Source organism: Plodia interpunctella, chromosome 12 (genome assembly GCF_027563975.2).
Source record: "Plodia interpunctella isolate USDA-ARS_2022_Savannah chromosome 12, ilPloInte3.2, whole genome shotgun sequence".
NCBI lineage: Eukaryota > Metazoa > Arthropoda > Insecta > Lepidoptera > Pyralidae > Plodia > Plodia interpunctella.
Window position 1 is genome coordinate 2,272,734 of NC_071305.1, and position 18,685 is coordinate 2,291,418.

The following is an 18,685-nucleotide window of genomic DNA, read 5'->3' on the forward strand; positions in this document are numbered from 1 at the left end:
AAACAAACACATATAGTATAGTTGAGTTAGTATCCCATAACACAAGTCACGAACTTACTTTGGGGCTAGCTCAGTACGTGTGATTTGTCCTAATATATTTATTTATTTATATATTTTTTTAATTACTAACAAATATTTATTTGTTCATTATATATTATATATTCTATGTCCATGTTCAATTCACAAGATAGTGAACAACATATAGGTACTAATTCACACTGAAAAGAACCTACTAAGGTAAGGTAAAAGCACTATTTCCCTTTTATTCCATTATTTAACACCCCAAAGTTGAAACTAAATATATCCCCAGTTGACCTCTCCATTCGCGCCCATAAGCGGCGGCATAACATTTTTCTTTCCAAAAATATAAATGACAGAATAGCCATGCATACATTATTATATATCTACATCGGAATTGACAAATGTGGGGGATAAATCAAACTGGCCTTGCTTCACGCAACGCAAAATATTAAGGTCCGTGCACACTACCCGAAGTTACGTGCCGACGGGATTTTTAGGTTAGAAAATGTAGGAAATGTTTTCCATCAGTCATTCCTGTTGAATGTCATCGAAAAAAATGTTTATTTGTTTCGATACATGTTACAGACTGTGTTTATTTAGGGCTAGTAAAAAATGTGACCGTCTCAATTTGCATTAGATTTTATTACAACACCCATTTATAATTTGAATAACGCGATAAAAAGAGTACTTATTCTAGGTTATTTTCTACAAGTGTACCAAATGACAACGAAATTCGTTCTAAGAACTTTTCTTCCACTTTATAACAAACTAGACGTTGCCCGGGGCTTCGCTCTCGTAGGAATTTTAAGATAAAATATAGCCTATAGGAATCTTGGATAATTTACCTTTCTAATGGTGAAATAATTTTTGAAATCGGTTCGGTAGTTTCGGAGATTACTCGCCTCAAACATACATACTCATAAAATCATAAACTCACAAACGCTTACCTCTTTATAATAATAGAATAGATATCTTCATACTCATCCAAATTTTCGCTTTTGGTTTACTTAAACTTGTGGTAAAACTACGCCACATGTCATTTACCAGTCAACCATCACACCAAATAAATATATAACATCCTGAATGAATATTATGAATTAGAATACTTGTCGTCAACTAATTTTGAACCAAGTATACTACGCTAAATATAAATCTTATAATTATTTTCCAAATTACCAGTAGTCGTGTATAGGGCACTTAATATCAACTTATAAATTCCTTTTAATATAACGTTCGCTAATAATGATTACGTTTTCCTATGTAGATTGCTGTCGAAAATGTTAGGGTTGAAAACGTTCATTTTCAGGTAATAACTTAACTAATATACCTCATTTTGATAATTCACTTAATCGACCTTTGATCTAGAATTCTTACAATTTGTTGTTAAACATGAGCAAAATATGAGTTAGGATCGATAAAAATATACTTCACCTAATTACAACCGGTCACCCGCCTAATGTTAACCCTCCTTGGGAATGCTATTGATGCCTGTCTGTGTATCCCTTAGTCGCCTGGTACGACATCCACGGGAGGATATGGAGTGGTCCCATTATAGGGCGGCACCATACATCACATTATGTACAATATGAATTATTAACATAGAAAAAACGATTTTTAGTTAAGTATATAGGCAGTATAAAAACAGTATATGCTATTCAAAAACTATTTTAGGTCAAAAACAAAAACTATGGGTATTTACGGAATGTCACGCATAAGTATTTTTATCTTTCACTCGCGCTGGATGAACTCAGATGGATTTCCAAAAAATAACATGAGAAATTTACGTTACACCTGTGGAATTAGTAGGTACCTACTCCGGAGAACCCACTAATTCTATGGTTACACCATTTCTGACGCCATAGACAAATCTAAATGAGCAGCGACCGACATTGAGCATTCAGGTCATAATTGAGCGGACATCATTTTGCTGTGCAGGACGCAAATTCATGTCTCGTCAATTCTCCACTGTTCGCACAAGAAGATTTGCATATTGGGGCGTGTGGTACCCACCCTTGAATCAGTTTATGGCCTATCGGTGGATGATTTGACATCCGATAGTCAATAACAGCTACCCAAAAGAAGTATTACGTCACGTCAGGCTGGCTCGTTAAAAAAAAAAACTGGCTAAACACAAACTGCGACACAATAGGTATATTGTGGATGACCTTGAACCATCAAATAATTCAACAAAAAAGATTGCTTCTAAAAAGTCCCTATTCTAAAATTTTATATAATCCTAGCTGCGCCCCGGGGCTTCGCTCCAGTGGGAATTTCGGGATAAAAATTAAACTATATGTTATTCCAGGTTACATTCTACTTGTGTATCAAATTTCATAACAATCCTGCCAGTAGATTTTGTGTGAAAGAGTAGCAAACATACATACACACATACATCCTCACAAACTTTCGCATTTTAGTAGCATCAGTCAACTTCAGCGCATTGGTTATAGAGACCGAATTGTCTCATGTTTTTATTCGATATGACGATATTTCACGGATATTGGATATAAAATATATTACCATCATTTTAAGATCGATTGAAAGTGTAGGGGAGTGTAGCTTATATCTTCTGTTGTAATGTAAATATTATGGTGTATGTACGTTTGTTATTACATGAGGGAAGCATTTATTGTCCTTTTAGCGGCGTAATGTATATGTTTGTAGGTATATTATGTAATCGTCTATTATTAAGTAATTATGTCTATTATATATCGACCTCCGTGGCTTAATGGTCATCATGCCGGACTGCTACAGTGAAGGTCCCGGGTTCGAATCCCGGTCAGGTCAACATGAAAAATGATCTTTTTCAGATTGACATCCAAGACCCAGGGGTCTTGGATGTTTATCTATATATGTATCTGTTATAGAATATAGTATCGTTGAGTTAGTATCCCATAACACAAGTTTCGAACTTACTTTGGGGCTAGCTCAATCTGTGTGATTTGTCCCTATTTATTATTATTATTATTATTATATTATAATTAATCACTTTCCTAGAGCCGATTCTTACGCAATCAATGCTCCTTTTCATATACTACTGAGCAAGAAATCAGGATGCAAAACATCTGTCGACTTATTATGAAGGTTTAACACAGTTTCTTATAACAGCCGACTATATAAAATGACACACTTTGCGTTGTTATACGCAGGTTAAAGTGGACATCCAAATTGAAAGTTGACCGGTAGATCTTTAAATCACATTTATATAATTTTTTGGCAGTCGTAAATAATTCCTTTTTTACAACAAAACTAACAAAAAACAAACTTAATATGTCAAGCATTTTACTAAGATTCGTAAATACGGTATAATGACTCATAAACACTGGAGCGAATGGTGAAAGCCATAAACGTGGCTCCAAACATACACGAGAAAGTTACGATTAGGAGTGAGCATCGAAACTGCTGTTAATCATGCCAGGGCCAAGGGCACAGGCGCTCTGAATACCAAAGTACGTGTGGTTAAATGAAAATAAAGGGTTTTTTCTACATTTCACTGGCTTTGGTACGAATTTTCTTTATTATATAGGAGGTATATACCATTATATATATAAGTATTCATCCTACTCTGTCTAGTCCTATTAATATTATAAATGCGAAAGTTTGTCAGGATATGTGTGTATGTTTGTTACCCTTTCGCAAAATCTACCCGACCGATTGTTATGACATATTTTACACGTACACGAATTGTACACGGGTAGAATATAACCTGGAATAATATATAGGGTACTTTGTATCCCGAAATTCCCATGGGAGCGAAGCCCCGGGGCGCAGCTAGTAAGCAATAAATTCGAAAGCAAGTGAAATGTAGAAAAGTTTTTTTTTTCGTTTAATCATATACAAACTATAAACTGGGTTTCTTCAAAGGGAATGTCCACAGTTCTCATAAACACTCTTCTTCGAAATCAAGTTTCACAGAAAATTGTTTTTTGGTTTCTCAAAATCTAGATGAGTTTGAATTAAAATAGTCGGTAAATTTAATTCTGCTTGACACATTTGGTAAGAATACATTAATAAACTTGAGATAAAAATATGTTTTTTCGGTGAAACGTGCGTTTTATGAACTGTGTTTCTGTCTGAGGTTCCACATCACGGTGATCCCTGCCCGTAATGTTGTGGGCTAATTTACAAAAACATATTTGGATCTAATTTTAAATAGAATATCACTCTCATAACAATCCAAAGCAGAATTTAATAGATAATCTAATTTTTAAGAAGAAGTTAGCAGTCGTTCCGAAATGCTAATAGCTGCAGCTCTTTGTGAAATACTTTGTAATTTACGGGTCGTGAGGTTCCCTCTATTATGGTTCGCTACGCGATGGCTGTCCCACGCGTCAACTCGTGAACGGGTGCTACCAGAGGGAACTGGTCATCTCTCGTTTCTCATATATTTTCATGTAAGTTAATTGTGTTTCACATCGATATATATATTATAATCAGCACTCGGATCACAATCATAACCTGTTTTGATATACCTTTTGACTATGTACATTATGTACTTTTATATATTGTTAGAAAAAAAATGAAAAACAATAATGGTAAGCCGATCTGGCATGATAGGGACCAACACTGTTCAAATGACTTTCTTTCGGCATTTCTTCTCAGCAGTGGTCGTTCCGAAATACCAGGAGTTTGTAGCATGTGAGAAATAACTATAAATATAAAAATTGACGAGAAAAAGTGCCTGTGAAGGTCTAATTTCTGAATAAATGATTTGAATTTTGAATTTGAATTTAAAATTTGACGACAGCATCAGCCCAGACACCAAAAACCCATCAATCAATCAACCAATTTCTATTTGTGTAAACAGGTAAAATGTCACAAAAACTATACAGGACTCTGTTTCCTGCCCTCAGGCGTACAAATATTAGTGGGTACAAAACAGATAAAAATAAAATACTGAAGACTCACCGACTGACATTCTATTCCCCTCATCGGGATGTTGCAGTATCTGGAATTAAAAAAGAATTGTTTTTTTTATAATTCTAGATACTAATATAACTTATATAATTGTGTGTGATATATAATTCTTCAAAATACCAAAACTCATACGATTCGTAGCCAAATTGTAGCTTCGTAGCATATTCGTAGCTTCGTAGCATATTCGTAGCTTCGTAGCATATTCGTAGCAGTAACGTGTTATGAGATTCTTTTTCGTGTCTACGAAACTTTATTTTTCTATTAGTCGGTAAATAAATTATTGTTAATTATTTTCTTTACTTTTTATAGCTATAAAAAGCTTCAAAGTTTATCGTAAAATATAATATAAAAATAAATAATTTTATTGGAACAAATTAGGTACTTATTTATCTTCTTATAGAATTGTATAAAGATTTACGAGGCCCAAAGGATCCAATCTATCCGTGTAATAGTTAAGCGCAGTTTAATTGAGATTTATTCCCAATACAGACGAATTTCTGGCCAATGAATATTTTATTAAGTCGATATTACGTTTAATCGAGTTTTAACACGATTCGGCTTTTGTGTTTATTTTAATTCTAACAAATCTTCTTTGCTCGTTCTTTTTCACTGAAAAAAACACGAGAAATTTTTGTTTCATCTTTTTTTATTTTTGTCTTTGATCTTGTAAATATTTTGAGTCCCATTAAAATCGTCATCATCCTAAATGTACAATCTTTTAATAAAACTGTTCCATTTATGACGGACAGCCAACACATAGCCAAATCTGTTTGGCGTAGAAAGCAATTTTTAAGAAACCTACACAAGGTTTCTTAAGTAGTGTAGTGGAGTACTGAGTACTTAGACAGGATTTATTAAAATTCCCGCGTTAACGTGAAGAATATTTCTCGCCGTCGTGAGTATAAGTATGTTTTATCCTATTTCTATTTATTACTAGCTTTTAAAATGCATTCAATGAATTTTGCTCGAAATATGAACATCGTTTTAAACTACCAATAAATATTTTAAAATAATTGTACAATTTCTTTTAGTAGTGAAAATTGACAGTTATTTTGTGAATATCAAAAAATATTTATTTTCGAGAAGTCGCAACTACGCCTGAAAAAATCCGCCAGAGATATTTTTGTCAAAGTTACCAATCAAATTGTAACTAACTGAAGTAGTCTTCACTATAATAAATAAATAACCTAACTCGTTGATAGTTAGGAAAACTGTTCTACCATTTATGATAATTGTAAGCAATCGTAAATGCAAACTTGGTGATGAAATATTAATAAAGTTCCACATAGATTTCCTATGTACGGAACCCTCTTCTATGAGAAAAAACAACGTATTTACTCAATATTTTATAGAATATAATAGAGTTTATTAAAAAAACTACAAACACACACATAAAACTAGAAAAAAAAAAACAAAAAAATTACAATAAAAAAATGTGGGTAAGTACAAAAAGTTATTATGGTTGCAGTAATCTAAACAGGCAACTGATTTTCAGTTGGAGTAAAAATTTATCATTTTCTACATTTTATTCTCATTCTCAACCACTTTTACACAAATCCCACCCCAAACTCAAATAAAAATAGACAATTTAAGATCGTAGAGTTCGAACATTTCCCCTGTATCCTAACAAAACAAGATTTGTCTTCAAATTTGCAGAAACCCATATTTTACGCCGACTTATCCTGATCCAATTTTTCAGCCTTTTTAGTCTAAACCGGAAAGTGACAACGAAATCTGCGTACAAAAAGATAATTGGACCGAGCCTTAACGCACAACGTCACTTACGCAAAATGTCATTGTGAAAAACTTGTTATCGCATAATGCCACTTTCGCATAATGTAATTTTTGCAGAACGACAAAATGAAAATGAAAAGTTTTTTCAGAAAAATAAGATGTTCCAAAGCTGATTACGATTTTAGATTTCAGTCATTAATGATTTTAGTCAAAAGATAATTATGTATATATCTAATAATATACATAATTATTATTGTAAACATTAAATAATAATTATGTATATTATTAGGTACACTTATAAACATAACTATAACAGTATTTACTTATTAGATTCATATTCAAATATAGATATAGATAAAAATATTGAAAAATATTTTGGAAAAATGACATCTTGCTAAAGTGATATTGTACATAAAAGACGACAGTGTGACATTATGTAAAAGTGATGAAACTTCTCTCGATGTCATTATGCGGTTGTGACTTTCTGCGCTACCTTAGGCCGGTATCAACCGGCCGTCTTTTTGCCGTCGACGAAGGTTCCAATAAATAAAGGCGATGCCGGAATGCTATCACATGCACCTGTCGATTTTTCAACGAGGCCTGTCCGGGGATGGTTAGTATGGAAGTAGAATTTTTTCTTTACTTCATGAACAATGTATGTACTAAAGCATATGCGTGTATATACGGGTGAGCATGTGCGTTAAAATTTCGTACAATTTTGTTATGTATACGCGTTTGGTGTGCACTGGACATAAAAGATGTGAAAGATTGGTCTCTTTTTAAATGTACTTGACAGTCGGATATTGGCAATTTTTCAGCTAATCAAATCAGATACTTATTTCTTATGTTCAAAAACAAACAAATATAAATTGGTGTTTGTATGACAGTGACATCTTGTGACGTCACAATTTCGAAGTCAAACAGCATTCCTAATATAATTTAATCAGAATAAAAAAATAGTAAATCGCGTAAACAACAAAACTGATTAAGTAACATTTAATCATAGTCTCTGATTATTGCATTTATGCCTTTTATTCTCTACTTAGTACAATAGCCAATTCTTTTGGGAAGTCGCAAACAACGAGCTCAAAATGTTAACGCCCTCTTAAATATTTAAACATACTTTGTCATAAGCAATAGAGTTCATTATTATTCGTGTTATTTCTATTATACTAAACTTATAATAGAAATAAGACGACTAATAATGTCCAATCGTATATAAATGTCGAATATAAAATTATCAACAACATAAAATATCAATAGAATGCATTCATTCTATCCATATCTTTCAATTCTGTGCGACGAAAATAAGTACTTATTTTTTTATTCATAAACAAGACATTACTTTAATTATAATAATATTAATATAAACTAATCGGCACTGTTTGATCTTTATAATACTTTTTGTACCTGACTGTTTGTGCCACAATAAATGAAAAAAAAAACTATGATAACAGATTTTATACGCATTTTTACGATAAACCAAGTCCTACTCCACACTATTATGGTTTAAAGCCGGTAGAGAGTAATGTAACGATATCGGCAGAGTGTCAAATCTGGTTCCGGACATTTCGTACCCAATCTACTGCCCCCTTGAAAAAGAAAAACCGGCTTCACTTGAAACCAAACATCCCTGACCCCAATACACATAACGATTCGACCAAATCGAATATCAATATACACTGGTTTATAGTAATAGCCATTGATCGAACTTTTGTGTTCGCGTATAGAGTATAATACTCGTATTATTTCATGGTGAAAGGATTCCGTGATCAAATCCTGAATATATTTTATGAAGTTACCCATCCGACGTGATCCGACGTGATTTAGATACTTTCCTGTAAAAGTACATCGTGTAAATTCATGCGTACTCAGGTGTAAAAAAGGCGTACATTCCTTAACGGTATGAAAGAGAAACACTAAAATTACAACCGGGAAATGGAAACTTGCATTTGTAAGGAGCTTTTGAATAAATCTAGATGGGAACGAAAGAAAAAGTAATTTTTCTATAACAATATCTGGCTCATAAGAAAACGGTTGTCTCGTACTCCTTCATTATTTTCAGATGGAACTGAGATGGCTTAATGCTAGCTATTAACGCTGCGATTTTTACGCTGATCGTAAAATGTAGTAGAAAAAAAGTCATTACTTTTTACAGTCCACTTGAATAAAAGTTTAATGTTTTGAAAGACGTTTAAAATATTTCTTTTAGCAGCGGATTGCTCAAGTGTGTTGGGAGTTGCGAAGAACACAACAACAAAATATAACATAATTATTTATGTTGTTTGTTCTTTACTGTTTGCTAAATGCCGAGTTCTGGATTAAAACAGAGCAAAAGATTACCAATTATTGCTGCTTATAATCTGTGTTATTGCGGACATGAAAATATTTCTATTGAATAGATTTCCATCTCATGTTTCAAACATGTATTTTAAATTTTAAATATGTACTTCAATGAATGTACTCATGTATATATAAATATTTATAGTAGTCCCAATTTTTGTTACAGAATTTCTCATGTAACATAGACATTGTCATCGACCACCACGTGCTTCTGGTGAAGGAAAACATCGTGAGGAAACCTACAAACTATGGTTGATTATTAACTTGTGTGTGAAATGGAGAAGGCAATGGCAAACCACTCCATTAATAGTGCCAAGAGAGTCGTGTGTATTTCATTCTTCGTAATGACCGCGACCCTCAGCCACGAGGAATACAATGAAGTAACATTAAAATTAATAACATTTTCTTTTGAAAATCAGATTTGATTCTATAAGTTAGTAACAGGAACAGGTAAAAGTGACCTAAATTAATGATTTTCGAACAACAGGATAAATATTGACTTGATTGCTACAACACAAACTTAACAATCATAATAGTTGATCAAAGTTTATTTAAGTTTATACGAAACGGTACTCGTAAATGTCAAGATAACCTTTAACTATTCGATCTCTTGTAATTGTTTTTAGCCTTTGGCCTGAAAGGGTAAGATATAACTTTATTTATTTCGCTTACATATAAACATACAACAACACGATGTATATATTACGGGCATATAATCTATCAGAGTGTTGCGATTGAGTTATATTTAACGCGAACATAATCATTTCAATAAGGGTTAATAAAATTGTATATCAAAATAAAATTGTATATCTGCAAAACTAGAAGTTTTGCAGATAAATTATTCATTTATATAAGACTAGCGACTTGACCCGTCTTCGCACGGGGTCATTTATGATATATACTTAATAACAATGAAAAGTGTACCGAAATCCGTTGCGTGATTTCAAAGAAGTGATAAAATAGATTTATATTCACTTGCATTAATACTTATTGTTGTGGTCATTACGTGGAATGAACACACACATTTGCACCGGTTCGTAAGGTAAGTAATACACGTTAAAATTATTATTTTTTATAAATTCATAAACTTAACAAAGATAAATGTGTAAACGTCACTTTTCTTTTTGCTTAATGTGCCTTATTACTAAATGTATTCGCGATTATTATCGCAACCAACATTAGATATTATGCTACCTTTAATTTAAAAAAAAACATTAAGTAAAATCTTTTAAATGTTCAGAGCAAACAGCAAACTGACAGTGACTAAGAGTCAACATTAGAAGGAAAATATAAATGGAAATGGACTGAATTCGCATCTATTTCAATTTGTGAGCACCGTGAATGGGAAACTTAAAGAAAATTGTTGAAGTTTCATTGATAAATTTAAAAAAGGAGATACAATTTTATATAAATAGACACGCCGGCACTCTGAACAAAATGTCGTATATACGTGATAACTAACGTATTGCAATAACTTATGTATATAACTGACGTGGGTATTGCATTGTGATATGAAAATTTTAGCTTTTTAAGTACTGTATGAATTTGAGGGTGCAACTGACCTCACGTTGACTTTAATCTGCGCACCGCTTACTTTTAAAACAAAATAGCGTGCATTTTTCTGCGCACTTTAAAGTTAACGTCAAAGTTCACGGTGCAATTCACCCTAAGTGATGGTGGAAAATGCCTTATGACATAAAGTTTTTGTTTCTAACTAGATAAATCAGAATTTTGTATGGAGTTGTGAAGTCACTTTGGAATCAAAAAGCATTTCTGCTAATATATTTTTAATAAGGCCAGAGAAATTATTAAAAATGATCAATCAAAATCACATTTAATTATGTATTGTATTTGATTATTTAAATACATTCATTTTATTTTATAACCAGTCAACTAGTCAGCAAAAATATAAATAAAAATGTTTTTGTTAAAAATATATATATAAAAGTTAATTAAAAATATATTGAATCAATACAACATTTTAACCAAATAAATAAAATATTAACTAAATAATAAAATATTAACTAAATAAAGAAACAACAAAATTTAAATAAAGAAGTCTATTTGCACTATTTGTCTGTATTTCAAAGTTGTTCTCTTGACATGCACGAAATAAAACCATTCGAAGCGGAATAAAAAGCGAGATTTTTATAGTTGACGGCTGTGATCTGTCCTAATTAAAAGTCTGATGATTAAAATTTTAGGTCAAGAAGATGTCAGTTTTATTTGTGTTGAAAAATGTGGCTTTGTCTTCGTAACTAAATAAAAGAGCAGGAAAAACAACTGTTTGTTGGTCGTCGCTTGTTTCAGATTTTTGTGTCTATGGAAACGTTAAGTAAAATGATTAAGGTTTCGAGAATATAAAAAAATATTTTGAAGGATCCGACTCGGTCACAGTAGTACCACGTTTATAGGTCACCTCGGCATAGTTCGACGGCGCAGAATAGTACAACCGACCGCCGACTCTGGCCGAATAAAAACATTAGTGAAATAACGAACTTATTGCACTACTACATAAGATTTTAAATCCAAATACAACAGGAGTCGTGCTATCTCGCTCATAATTATACTTGAGAGCAACTCCAGACTCCAGACATGGCGCGTACGCATTAGCCAATATCCAAATGTCGTCCAAATGGCGCATATATTATATTTTCGCGCCATGCAAAAAAATGATTTCTGCGCAGGTACATCGGTGTAACTTATAAAAGTGGTAGTACTTTTTTTTTTGTAAACGATTGGTTATTTATTTAGGGTTAGTTAATCGATCTAAGATTTCAGGGTTGGCTTATTAGATCTAATGATGAATCTATATTAAATAAGCAATGTAACATTACATATACGAATTAAGGTGGACGTGTTGAGTAAAACTTTCAGAAGATATATTTTTTAAACTGTAGACATTATTACTTTAACATTTTCTATATTAATTGTGTACCTGATTATGAGTAATTTGATTTGACTTTTAATGTTGCAACGGAATATTCTATGAATTGATTTTTTGAAGACTATTCATTCTATTAATCATATTAACATTATTTCAATACACTTGTACGTTAGTCTCCTATCTAGTCCTAATGTTTGCTGTTGTTTGTTTCTGTTTCCGTACATATTAACTTGTTTATTTCGCCACCTTACCTACTTTTGTACTTGGTTACAGCTGAAAATCAGCGCTTAGCTTAGCTTGATACCACGGCATCATGCTGAGCTGGTGGAGCGCCATTTCGGCTTACATATTGTATTCTATCTATATTCGTTACTCTTTTGTAATTTACCTTTAAGTGTTAATGTTTGGATTTCATGTGTTTGCCGAATAAATGATTTCTTTCTTTCGTTCTTTCTTTCTTTCATTACCACAAAGAATGTGGAAATCCAAAATCCATCTCGCAATGTTCTCATTCCAACCAATAAGGGCGCCTAAAATGTACATGGTACTATCGATGAAAAAGTGGCATATAAATCAAGTCTGCGGCTATTTCGGAGGTCTGTAAGTCGGCAAGGACCTCCATATAGCCGTACGTGAGCCAATATATGTGTTTTGTTAGGCCCAAACTCGTATCGCTTTTACGTGCTCGATTAATATTTTTTTCTCTCCCTAGTGTTTTAAAACAATTTTTATATTGAACTTATATTAAACTAGTCATTTTAAAGCAAATACTATTTAACACTTTTTATTTAATACTTCTAATGTCAAAATAATTAATTAAAAAAAGAAAGCCAATGGAGAAACAGGTTGTGTAGGTAGTCGTAGTTCTGGCGTTTTTAATAGATTTTAATAAAATCTGACACCAGTGTTAGGAATGTAACCGGTGAGTGTTCATATTCGATTAGAATGAAAAAGTATGTAAGATTTCAATAGCTAAGCACTCGTTTAACTTTTTTCATTAATCGAATCAATTCCGAATCCAAATCATGTCCTTATAGTAAACTGTTTTGATAGTTCTATAACTCGTCACGCAATGAATGCAACAAAATCTAAAAGATATTTAATTTTTAGATTTTGATTTCTAAAAAATTATATTTTTATTAAATTTCTATCACATTATATCTTCTGAGTCTCAAAGGGTTCTCCGACAATTGCTTCGTCTACGAATGTTTCGTCGACAGAATGTTTCAACATCGGTCGTTTGAACGACATAACCCTTACACGAAACATTCTAAAGGTAAAGAATGAAAGTAACTTAAACGTAAACTTCTTTACCTTTTTCCATTCAATAATTGGCACCATCAAATGCCACGATAAACAAAAGAGCGTACTTTACGTATTTCTGCGCTGGTTAAAGTTAAAGTCAAAGTTGACTATGCAAACCACCCAAAGGTGGGCTATATAACTCTTTCCATTTAGCTTTGTCACTTGTCATTTACTATATACCAATATGTTTACCTATATACGTAAAAGAGAATTTAATTTGTAACATCTGTCAACAAAAAACTCGACGTAAAAACTCGAACGGTTTTTGAGCAGTGTTTTAGAACAGAAACAAAATAAAAAATGTGGCATGTGTTTCCTCAGCGATGTTTCATTTTTGAATGAGTTTTAACTTTATATTTAAGTACAATCGATAGCACATCAACCTATTACAAATCGTTGCGAAATACACCTATTACAACTGCATATATTGAATTTGCACCATGAATTGTTGAGTTTCTGTAGAGAACTGTTTGAGAACGTTTTTGCTTCGTCTAAAGATTGGTTTTCGTCATAAAATTAGGAGGGCATAAATCAGGTATGTAGGTTTTAAACTTGGTGATTCCAATAGTCCCAACCAAGTATATTTTCCAGCTACTTGTGTCCTAATAGTGTTTGGTAATAGCCTCCCCTATTTTTTTACACGCATTCCAAGTAAGTCCCACCTAAATACTTCATAATATTTAGCCATTAATACTGTAAGTGTGCTATGTTTGTACATAGGGGATATTAAAGAAAAATAATTATATATGGAGTATTGATGGGACTAATACAAGCTAAAACAATTATTTATGGATTTTTTGTCTGTCTGTCGGTCTGTACGTTTGTTCGAGCATCACGCAAAAACTACTGGATGGTATTTGTTGGAGTTTTAATAGTTGTATAGCGGAAGGTGTAACTTAAAATCTGGTATAGCATTCATCGCGATGATGGTATCGCGATACCTAGCTTAGAACCCGAGATATCGATAAGAAGATCGATATAGTTATGATGCGGATGCACAAAATAAACGTAAGCGAAGCTGCGAGCAAAAACTAGTTTCAAACAAAATTGATAATCCAATTTAATTCTAATTTCGGCGATCATTATTAAAATACTCATCTTTTATATCGAAATTGAGTTAAGTAGGTATTTCAATGAGGACCGAGTAAATTGAATATATTCGAGGACAAAGACGAAACAGCTAGATCCAAATCGAATTAGGCTATCAGAAACTTATTCAAATTAAATTGACTTTTTTCTCCTTTCGCAGACTGGTGGTTCTCAGAGCATTTCGACCGCTGCGGCCGCCCTGTCATCACGATCTGTAAATTTTCTTGAGGAAGGAATCATTTCCAAAATTTATCATACATAAAATTGACATTACCACAGTGCATGAATGAATTAGTTTAAAGTCAGATAGTAAAACGAACTTTCGTCTTTGTTAAAATTTGAAATATTGTAATGACAGCGCGCCCGCAGCGGTCGAAACGCTCTGAGAAACACCGACACCTTTAGAGCAGGCGTGTCGGCTTCAATTCAATTGACATTTTCAAGTTTTATTCCAAATTATTTCTGATATTTCTTTTTGTTAACTCACTGTCGTATGTATATTACAAAGTAATCAGAATAAAATTAAAAGCACACAATCTAACTAGAGCTCAGTACAAATTTTCTACGTGAAAATATGTATACCCCCGTAAGCATCTATAACATCACAACGAAAGCGTTGAAATCGTTTTCGAAAAGGCATGTCTTAATATAATACAAATTATTGCTCGTTTGATATATGTGATTTACATACTTATAGGTACAGTCAACAGCAGCTGCACATCAACTTACCCAAATTTATTGCAAACTTAGCAATATTATCGCGCCATAGATGCTTGAATGTACTGTTGACTGTACCTATTGATATTAAAAAAAAAAGTGGCAGTATGCAGATATGCACCATTTCATGGAGAGTGTTTGAATTACACACTAAACAAATTTTCATGAAATTGTGAATGAATGATAGATCTCAGGTTCGTATGTCATCAGTTTGTATGCCAATCTGACTCATATATGTATGTATAGTAGTTTTCAGAGAACACCACTTGCTTCCAGTGAAGGAAAATACAAGGAAACTGGTGGACAGTTTAGTTCACTAGTGTGTACGCGACTACCTGTCACTAGATGGCGGTAAGAAGTCGTAAAAGTCATGTCAGATGCCTTTAGGCGACTTGAATGAAATCTGACACCAGTGTTAGCAATAATACACTCGACATGATGATGATGAAATTGTGTATACAAATAAATTAAAGCTTCTACTATTATCCTTTCTTGACGCAGGTGGTCTTTATTAATTTTAATTACCAATGCCGAAAATTTCAGAATGACAAAGACTGATGAATTTCTAAACAACAATAGCAACGGGACATCTATATATAGATCTATATCTAACACAAAGCAAGTAAACTTCAATACCTATTACTAATAAATGGAAAATAGTAGAAATCACACTTAATTAAATGAACCAAGCTGACTTCAATTAAAGTACGGTTCGGTTAACGTCCCTTTACAAAAGTAACCTCCGATTCTGCTTATTGTAGCTCAGTTAGGCCGGTAACGGCGCGGTGGACGCTCGTGTCTACTCGATTGTGACGTGTAGCCGTACTTCGATCGAGTGACTTTAGGTACGGCGTTTTTTATATTTTATTTTTAACCTGTCTCATGAAATTGTGTTCCATTTTCGGATTTTGATTTGCGAGAATGTGTTGTTGCCAGTGACAGGTAATGTAGAAATAAAAAATGGATAAATTAATTATTCTTAATTTAAATATTTTGAATGTGATTTAATGATAATGATTCACTGTATTTACATCAGAAAATAAAAAATAAATAAAATGGACATCAATGATCCCTTTTTTATAATATAGCTCATTAACAAAATGTAATTCCACTTATACAATACTCAGTTCAATATGAATTGATTTATGTTAAAATAATAATATTAAACTTTAAACACAAATTATATTATCTGCCGCATACGTATTTCCAGGATACATTGTGAATAATGATGCCTCTTCCTGGCAGTGAGTTTGCGTTCAGTTCAATCAAATTGATTTAAATTTGGTATTACTTAATGTGTTACTTACAAAATTTTCGCGAATCTGTTAACCCTCGACCTGGATATAAGTTTGACGTGCCTGTATGTCTGTAGGTATATCTGTCTATGTTGTAATAACCCCAAAATTCATCCGTTTGGGAGTTACGATACCACGAAAATTTTTGAGTACATGTTCGGGTGTTTTTTGCCAAAAGAAACCACGTTATTCATAAAAATTTAAAGCATTTGAGCTATGTTTTGTCACTTTATAATATTTAAAATTGATAGAACAAGACATAACATACGCACTTTAACTTAAAGTATACTATGGCTTTTTTATAAATTAGAGGATTAATGTCTTTCTTATTTTCGCGTAATCTCGGTTTCGTTTGGGGCTGTGACGTCGCGAAGCCCGGTCGCATAAAATAAACATTAATTTAAGATTCCGGTGTGATTTTACAACTACCTATCTCCTGTTATTTTTTAATTATATTATTATTAAGTAATTGTATAAATTTAATAATATTTATAAATTATGGCTACTACTGCTGGTCTTACAAAGTTAGTCATTAAGGCTAAGTTATGGTTTGATTGTAATCATTAAAATCGATTATTATCATTATAGTTTTTTGTTTTCTGGCAACAACACCAATTACGTGTAGGACTTTATTAATAGCTCTTTTTTTAAACGTATTGTTATAACTCACATTTGATATGTTTTAGAGCAATTAATATTAAAGTAACTTAATTCAATTAAATTAAAGTGTAAGAAATGTTACTTATTAAAAATTAAAATTTTTAATAAGTAACATTTCTTAAATTTTGTAAGAAATGTTACTTATTAAAAATTTTAATTTTGAGAAAATTCTGCAAAGAAAGGATACAACATTGAGGATATAATAATTGTCTACTATGAATATTTACTTTTAAAAAAGTATTGAAAATTAAAATACAATTGCTTATTACCTTTTGTTTAAAACTGTTCAATGGACGTCATTGATTGAGATTTTAAAATTAGAATTTAATATTAATTTTGAAAATTTCATTCATTTACATAAAAGAAAGGTACTCACGTACAAAAGTGCTTTTTTATAATAATCATGTCATGCTTATTTTTTGTGTGGCACTTTACAAAATTATATCTGATCTTCATAAAGTATTAAGTAAATTATTATATACAATTACAAGTTAACTATTGCTCGTGGCTTTGCTTAATCAAATAGACTCTGTGTGTGTTTAAACAATGGTTACGTTTCTATATATTGTTTATTTTTCTTTATTATATGATGTGCAAAGAACACCAGAAAAGTAAACGTCTTTTTGTATTGACTTGTAGTGGTGTCCTGGCTCTTCATACTATGACTTTTTATAAATAAACAGACTGAAGAAATAAGGGACTATGGACTAGGGATGGAGTGCTGGACGAGACGCGGATCAAGACGGTCGATGACTGAGATAACACAAAATACAGCCTTGCCTTTTATTCGTAGTGACGTCCCTTCAAAATTTTTTTCAAATTTCAATCAAGTCTGTTTTGATTGGAAAATTGTGTATGAATTCTTTTTTATTTTAGGCAATGAAAATTTAGAGTAATAAACTATGTATATTCATCGTAAAATTTTGAAATAACGAACACGTGGGACTGTTTCGAACGTTAGCAGAACGACTTTATAAAACATGTCAGAAGGAATTAAATAGTAGTTTTGGTTTTGACAAACGCCATTTCGTGCAGCGAGCGAACAATAATAAAAATGGAAATATGTGAGAAAGTAACATAGCCATCGTCATAAAACGTCAGTTTTGAACGTAAAAATGTTAAATATTTCACTGCAAATAGGTCAAAACCTTCGACCGCAGCAAACTTCAATTCTAAAAAGTATATTTTTTAGAAATGAAGTTGTGATGAAAAAATTTAAATGTGGATTTCAATATTTTGGTTTAGATTTTATTAGCCACCCGGCGCCGGCTTTGCACGAAGTCTATAAACGTTCGGGAATGAAATATCTATATAACAGTGAAAACTGCATGAAAATCTGTTGCGTGGTTTAAATCTAATCAATGCGCCGTCCGCGTCTGTTTGTTTCTAAGTTTTTTCTTTATAACCGTGCAATTGATTTCAATTGATTGGATTCGAGACTTGTGGTACCAACTCAACGATGCTATATTTTATAACAAATACATTAGACAAAAATCCAAGACCCGCGTCTTGCCCGAACATTGACCTAATAAGGGCGAGTTGCATCGTCAAATTTGACGTTGACTTTAACCAGCGCGCCGCTGGCGTATAGATAGAATGGCGTATGTATATTGCGTTTTTCTTTTATATTGCGCAAGTTAAAGTTAGCGTCAAAGTTGACCGGTGCAACCCACACTTAATAAGTATACCCATCTCTGTCATAATTGTTTGCTTGTCA

General features: G+C 32.4%; 1 protein-coding gene across 3 annotated transcripts in view; it reads left to right on the top strand.

The window, feature by feature from the left end:
• Positions 1-15,777: 15,777 nt before the first annotated feature.
• The window catches only part of LOC128674234 (connectin-like), a 45,519-nt gene continuing 42,611 nt past the window's right edge, over positions 15,778-18,685 (top strand). The window contains exon 1 of one of the 3 annotated variants that reach the window (XM_053752696.2): positions 15,778-15,858. The gene's annotated coding sequence lies outside the window, so the exon portion shown is untranslated. Of the gene's footprint in view, positions 15,956-18,685 lie in introns of all 3 variants that reach the window. The other 2 variants (XM_053752695.1, XM_053752698.1) reach the window with 2 other exon arrangements.